An 8,267-nucleotide genomic window follows, 5' to 3' on the forward strand; every position below is an offset into this window, starting at 1 on the left:
CAGCTTTAGAGCCACATTGAACAGAAAAGCATTTTACCCAAAAGAGCAGATGAAAGGTGCTTCCTATTACAAAACTGACAGATTAAATGTTGGTGCCATCTATTTGGCACTGTTGTCATGGTCTCATCCTCTGCTCTGCCAGTACACCCCCTCCCCCAGCCAGTCATTACTCTGATGATTATTTGCAATGCAGTTAATTCCATAAATAAACACAGAAGGAACTTGAAGTCTCAGACGTTTTTCATGCTCTACATTATTATATGACATGAGTTGCACTTTCTACTTTCATTGGAAATAACAGCATGCTTCCCTATTAGGGCTGGTGACTGATGAATTTTAATAGATCATTTCCGAAGAAAGGACTGGGTTTGTGGGTGTCTAAGTTAGAAAAATGTGAGGCCAGCAATATACTTATATATATAATAATATACATGTCATAAGATACTTAGCCTCAATGAATGCAGGTTAACTCCTAACAAAATTTCGAGTTTAGACATGGATGCTGAGCATAAAAGGTGGTAAAGAAGAAGGCAGGAATCAAATTAGAGCACTTAGACTGCACCAGGGGCCACCTGCTGTGAGAAGGGCACAAATTAATGATAAGGTTCAAACCAACTAGGCAAGGAAAGTCAAAAGGTGAGCACAAGACAATTTCCCTTAGAGAGACAGGGAATATTTAAGGGTCAACTCAGAGTATGCTTCAGTAAGATGTTTCTGGCTGAGATTAGGCCTGAACTCATAAACAACCTTTTTTCAAAAAATTCTATGTTCAGCTTTTTTTTGTTTGTTTGTTTTTAAATAATTTTAATGAAAGTTTACAGAGACTTTGGATTTCCATTAATTCATTATTGCACTTTTCTCCCTGCCCAACTTCCCCCACCCCAGTTCTCTTATCACTTTGAAAAGTAAAAGAAAAATTATTTCGTTGTTATACAATCCCTCCCACCAAGTCCATTCCGCCTTCATTCTGAACTCCTGTCATGACAATAATACATAATCATAAATATAAATGGCCTTTTAAAAAAGCCTGACACTATTTCTACCTCAGGAGATATTCCACCCCCTCCCCATGAGAGTCATAGTGGTCTTTGATAAATGAGAGACCTCATATGATCTAGGTCTTCTAGCTTATGGTCATGCCATTTATTAAGCAGTAGAATTACTGTATTTAGTCTTCTTGGTTATGATCTTTATGGCATCAGATCACCAAGACTTTACTTCACAGACTGTAGGTTCAAAACACCAACTCTTCAGTTAGCAGTCAAGCACAAACCGTTTGTGCTACCTAGTCTCCACATATAAAGAATAAGAGAAGACCATCAGATGGAATGGTGCTACCATGTAGCACATGAGGTGGGTCTGAATCAGAATCAACTCAATGGCAGGATGTTTAGTTGAGATTTTATTTATTTCTTTTTAGGGTAGTTAAAAGGATCTCTAGTGGCCTAGTGGTAAGAAACTGTGCTATAATGTTGACCAGTTTGGATCCACCAACTGCTGCGCAGGAAAAGGATAAGAAATCTCCTCTTGTGTGACTACTGCCTCTGGAGACTTGCTCCAGAGTAATCTCACAGTTACTGCTTCTGGAGGGTCAGCCATGGGTCTGTTACCAATCGATGGCACACAACAACAACAATGCAGTTAAGGATGCTCTGATAATCTGGTGATAAGACACATGGTTCAAATCCACCAGCTGCTCTGCAAGAGAAGAATGGGCAGTCTCTTCCTGTGACTTACTTCCCTTAAAAACCTGCTAAAAGTTCATCTATGGGTGAGTTCTGAATCTACAAAACACAATAACAAGAGTGAAGTCAGTAGTAGCCTACAGGTTCTGGTCAAAGTACTGATTTGAGGTAATAGTACTGATGGCCAGGAAGGCTAGAAGTCCTGTTGTTAGCTTAAGTTTGGCACTCTTGAGTCATAGTGGTATTTTATAACAGATTTAAACCTCGAACTAGCCTACACAATCCACATCCTTCTGATATGCTCAAGCTCATTATTAGAGTCTCTGTGTCAATCCATCTCCTTGAGTATCTTCTCTTTTGCTTAACCTTAATTTTTCTCAGCATAATGTCTTTTATCAGAGGGTCCCTTATGGGAAGCCAAATATCAAATTTAATATTAATAAGAAGCCAAATGCTATATCAGGATATAAGGGAGGCGTAATACAAGCTGGAGTTCATCCTGAGGCACTAAGACATTCCTTAATAGTCAACATCAATCTTAGTTTGTATTTACTGAATCTCTCCCTCTTGAGATTAGCATAAGGTAAACAGTAGAGAAGAACTCTGCATTGTCTGCAAAAGACTTCCTCATGATCCTTTGGATGGTGAAGAGATTGAGATTGTTCACAGCTTCAGTTTGCTTGGCTCCATAGTCAACACTCTCAGCACCAGCAGCCAGGAAATTAGAAGATGTATTGCCATGGGAAAGTCTGCTGTTAGGGACCTCTCCAAAGTACTGAAGAGCAATGGTGTCTCTCTGGAAACTTAGGTGAGTCTGATACAGGCCATGATCTTTGCAATCACTTGTTACGCATCTGAGAGTTAGACAATGACTAAGGATGATAGAAGGAGAATTGATGCCTTTGAGCTGTGGTGCTGGAGAAGAGTTTTGAGGGTACCATGGACTGCTAGGAAAACAAACAGATTCATCCTAGAAAGGGTCAAACCTGGCTGCTCCTTGGAGGCAAGGATTCTAAGGCTCCATCTAACATACTTTGGACATGTTGCAAGGAGGGGCAGGTCCTTGGAGAGGGACATCATGCTTGGTAGGGTGGAGGGACAGCACAGAAGGGGAAGGCCCTCTATGAGGTGGATTGATTCAGTGATTGGGGTAATCGGGATGGACATATCAGAGACAGTGAGATTGGCACAGGACAGAGCAGAGTTTAGGGATGTTGTACAGAGGGTGGCTATGAGTCGCAAGCAACTTGAAGGCACATAACAACAACAACAACAACCTTCCTGATGATTCTCAATAAATACACAGAGATGCATGGCTTGGGCAGCTCAATCATCAGGACTGTTGACCCCCTGTCTTTACTCTCTCTTATATCATTCTTGATTGTCTGTCTCAATATTACTTTACTCTCGGTCTGCAACAGTCCCTCCTGACAATATGTCCAAAATATGTTAAACAGAATGTCACCATCCTTACCTCTAAGGAGGATCTTTGTTACATTTCCTTCAAGGAGGATTTCTAAGATATTTTTGACATTCCATTCAGTATTTAATTCTCTCTACCAATGCTGTCCAACTTTCAGAAGCATTAGTAGTGACTGAAATGACAATGGCTCAGATTAGTTTCACCTTAGTCTTTAAACAGACATCCTTGGTCTTTAGCACATTGGAGAGGTCTTTGACCTCAGATTTTCCCAATGTAAGATGTCTTTTGATTTCTTAAGTGCTGTTATTGTGAGTTTTGATTGTGGATTCAAGCAAAATTAAATTCTTGACACATCAATCTTTTCTACATCTATCATGATGTTCGTTTCATCTTCTCTTTCATCAATTCTCCATCATTCCAAGTATTATGTCCCTCTCCAAGAAAAAGCCTCTCCTAATAACATGCCCAAAGTATGTGAAACAAAGATTTATTATTTTGTTTGTGTTTTTGTGGTTTTATATCTGGTTTTTTCTTTTTCTCAAGGACATTCTTGAAGATAAAAGAAAGACATTCAGCCAGGTGAATTTACACAGTGACTGCAGCTAACAGTCTAAAGTGTGTCAGAAATTAAGAGGAAGGCACAGGATAGGATAGGGTTCAGATCTGTTGTTCATAGGGTAACTATGAGTTGTACCCAACTCAACAGCACCTATCAACAACAATGTTGCCTATTTGTCCTATTTTCTTGATATTACATAACTAAAAGTTATAGAAAGCTGGAAATCACAAAAGTGATTATGGAAATTTTGGGGCTAATTTCCTAGTTTCTAGCATGATATTTTATTTAGGAGTTATGGATAGTTAATATGACAACATTTGCCCATCAACTTTTTGTGTTTGTTTTCTATTCATGCAGTTGTTTCTAATCCTAAATTGCATTTTCTTTTATCCTGTATATTTCTTGAAAATATTTGCTTTAATTCTAGTGTTGTTAGTTAGAATTAATTACAATCATCTAGGTAAAACAAAGCCCTGTGGGGAGTTCTACAAGGTCTCACAGGGTTCCTAATTTAGACACAACTCAGTTGCAGCAGATTTAAGTGACAAAGGGAGTAGTCCACTAACAGTGAAAATAATTTCTTTTTTCTGTGAGAAATGGGGAGAGAGATGTAAACATTCCAAACAGAGAAGACCGATTCTCTGGCTCTGGGTAGAGGGAATGGACCAGGTTGACTGTCAGGTCCCACTTGAGAGTCCCTTCATTTTGCACGTGACTGTTCTAAGGAATGTTTCTAGAGAGTTAGATCATATCTAATTTGGTCTTTAGAAGAGAATAGTATCGGCTTTCATTTTCATTCTCAGCTGCTTAGTTCTTGTGACACCCATGTTTTCACAGGGCACACAGACCACTTCTGGAGTTAGATACAGATTCAAGCTGTATGTGACTTAGTGGATAAAGAGTTTTGCTGACAACCTGAAGGCAGCTGGTTCAAATCCACTAGTTGCTCCTTGGGAGAACAAGGGACAATCTCCTCCTGTGTAATTTACAGCCTCTGAAAATATACTGAAGGGTCAGCTTGTGGTCAGTTATGTCTCAATGATAATGAATTGAATTGAATTGAATTGAATTCAATAATGAATTGAATTGAATTCACCATCTTTACCACCAAAGAGCATTCTCGCTGCACTTTTCCCAAGATATATCTATTTGCTCCTTTGAAAGTGCATGGGATATTTAGTACTCCTAGTGACTAGCATTTCAGAAATCAGCAGGATCAACCATGTGGACAATTATTAGAGTAGCTGCTAGCTTAGACAGACAAAGATAAGAATAACAAAAGAAAAATCAATGGCTTAAAGTTGTAGTGCTGCAAAAGAATATTGAATATACCATGGACTTCCAAGAGAACAAACATGTCTGTCTTGGACAGGGTCAAACCAGGTTGTTCCTTGGAGGGAAGGATTTTGAAGATATGTCTCACACACTTTGAGTTTATTGCCAGGAGGAGCTGGTTTTAGGAGAAGGACATCCTCTTTGGAAGGGTGGAAGGACTACTCAGGAGAGGAAAACCCTGGATGACATGGATTGACACAGTTATGGTGGTGATGTAGTCAGGTATCTCAGAGACAGTGAATTTGGCTCAGGATAGAGCACAGTTCATAACTATAGTTCATAGGGTTGCTATGAGTACTAGTTGACTTGATGGCACATAACAACAATCAGAAAGTGGAATTTCCAAAGCAGGAATCTAGAAAAATTAACGATTGTAAAAAATATGAAGACTGCTGCCATCCTAAAGAAAAGTGGACTGAAAGAACTGCTGTTGTCTATTTTGAACCAGACAATCATAGTCTACCATGCTGACACTGACAAACTGAAAAGGAATGGTGTCATGGCTAATGTTTTTGTTATCGTTTTTATGTGCCATCAAGTCACCTGTGACTCATAGTGACCCTATGTACAACAGCCCTAAACCATGCTCTTTCCTATGCCAATCTCACTGTCATTGACACATCTAACCCCATTATCTCAGCCACTGAATCAATCCATCTCATCGAGGGTCTTCCTCGCCTGTGCTGTCCTTCCACCCTTCCAAGCATGACATTCCTCTCCAAGGACTGGTCCCTCCTTGAAACATATCCAAAGTATGTCAGATGAAGATTCAGAGTTCTTACCTCCCAGGAGCAGCCTGTTTAGCCCTCTCTCGGATGAACCTGTTTGTTCTCTTTGCAGTCCATAGTATATTCAATACTCTTCTCCAACACCTCAGCTCAAAGACATCAATTCTCCTTCTATCAGCCCTAGTCATTGTCCAGCTCTCTGATGCATAGCAAGTGATTGCAAAACCATGGCCTGTATCAGGCACACCTTAGTCTCCAGACTGACATTGTTGATCTTTAGTAATTTGGAGAATGGTACAAAATAATATGGTAAGGTCTGTCCTGAAATACAATAGCTTCATAGATAGAATAATATCTATATATCTGCAAAACATTAATACTTCTCAAATTTATACATATTCTACTTGTTCCCAACATTAACAAATTGAAGGCTTTTAAGTATTTCTGCATCTGAAATTGATCAAATATGCAATTAAGATGCCTTCATAATAATTGATAACTGCAATGCAAAAGTTATAAATAAAGAAGAATCAGCAATTGTAAATTAGGGCATTATTAGTAGGAATGATGTAAAAAATGCTTGATAGAATTTTGCAAGACCCATCATGTATTCATTGCAAACACCTTCTTCAACAACAGGCACTCTGACTCCATATGTAAGCCTCACCTATGGAATATACAGGAATAGATCTATCTACATCTGTAGAAAGAGATAAGGCCAAGGTCTGACTACAGAGATTAAACCCAACAGCTCAACTCAATTCAGAACCAACTCAGAGCTGACTCTGCAGCAGATTTTTAAGGAACTGTAAATTGCCCCAAAAGAGATTACCCCGCTTTCTCTTTCAGAACAGTTGGTGGATTTGAATTATCTGCTTTTTGAGGGGCAGCTCAACTCTTTTCCTACTTTTTGTCGTTGTTATGTGCTCTTGAATAAAATGTAACTCACAAAGACCTCAGAGACGACAGATCTGAACCTGCCCTATCCTGTCACATCTTCGCCATCCCTCACACTCCTGAGTCCTTTGTTGCAGTCGCTCTGTCAATCCATCTCATTGAGAGTCTGCCTTTATTTCACCTTTCAAGCAAGTGTGCAAGAGTCAAAACATGATTATGAAATATATCCCAACCTGAGATTATAAACCATGGAAATAAATTTAATGTATTGAAAACTAATAATCTAAGACCAAACAAGTTTTGCAATACCATTATATATAGAGAAAGCAAAAGGTCATTAAAAAGTAAAAAATGGATAACAGGAAGGACTGAAACTTGCTTTTGAAAGTAGAATAGTGAAAAGAAAAAGAAGAAATGATGACATTAAATAGCTGAATAGAAGCTTTCCAAATGGTAGCACAAGAAGATAAAATATTATTATAATGAAATGTGCAAAAGCCTCAAGTTAGAAAGGGCAGTACCTGTTTCTCATTTATCAATCTGAAAAAAAAAACTGAAGAAAAAAAAGTCAATTTTTTACTTATAGTGAAAGGAAAGGAGTCTATGGGTAAAATATAGCAAGATGTGGGAGGCATTAAAGGAAGATGGAAGAAATTTGTAGTGATGGGACCAAAAAGAATTACTTGATGTTCATCCATTTAGGAAACAACATATGCTCCAGAACCAATGGTACTGAAGGAAGAAGTTCAAGCTATACTGGAGGCATTAGCAGCAAAGATGGCTCTAATCGAGTTAATTCAGATTTGCCTAGTGAACCTAAGTGTCCTACACAGTTCCTAAACAGTCAATTCAACATTTTCTTCCCTCTTGTAAGAAATTGCTCTGAGAGATCACACATCTAGATCATTGATAAGACCAGGCTTAGAATTCTGAGCTTTATTTGGAGAAGAACAAGCCCTTGGAATTGAGAAAACTCTCCCTCTTATTTCTCAATATGCATGATATTCAAGACTACTTTACTTGGGTAAGATATATATAAAATCTGGAATCCAGTTTGGAAGTCATCTGTCCATTTGCTGTACAGAGGAAACTGATGCATCAAATTCAGTAATGGTTACCCATGGTGGACAGTGTTTGGTGGAGCTCCCCAATTAAAACAAGAATGGAAACAGGAGTGCCATCTACTTCCTAAGCAGTTTGCCTCCAGAAACCTTATAAACGTGGAGAAATGATGAAAGTGAGTTTTCTGTTACTCAAAGGAAGTTAACAACAACAGTAACAAACAAATACGCACACACACATACACAGCACAGAGAGGATCAGTTGGTCTAGTGGACAGAAAGTGAGGCTACCAATCCAAAGGCGGGTAACTTTATTTTGCAATCCTCAGGCCTGTTTTTAATTGTTTCTGGTCAAACATTCTTCTAGGTCATATAGCCCTGGTCTGTCCATTTTCTATTCAGAGGTACTCATGGTTGCTGTGAAGCTGAACACTATGACACTAATGTGTCAAATGTAAGAATGGTTATCCATAATGAACAGTGTTTGGTGCAACTCACTGATCAAAACAAGAATGGAAGCACAAGTGTCATCCACTTCCAAAATAGCTTGACTCTGGGAACCCTATGAATCTGGAGAAA

Source organism: Elephantulus edwardii, unplaced genomic scaffold (genome assembly GCF_000299155.1).
Source record: "Elephantulus edwardii isolate Elephantulus edwardi_28Jun2011 unplaced genomic scaffold, EleEdw1.0 scaffold00432, whole genome shotgun sequence".
In the NCBI taxonomy this organism is placed as follows: domain Eukaryota; kingdom Metazoa; phylum Chordata; class Mammalia; order Macroscelidea; family Macroscelididae; genus Elephantulus; species Elephantulus edwardii.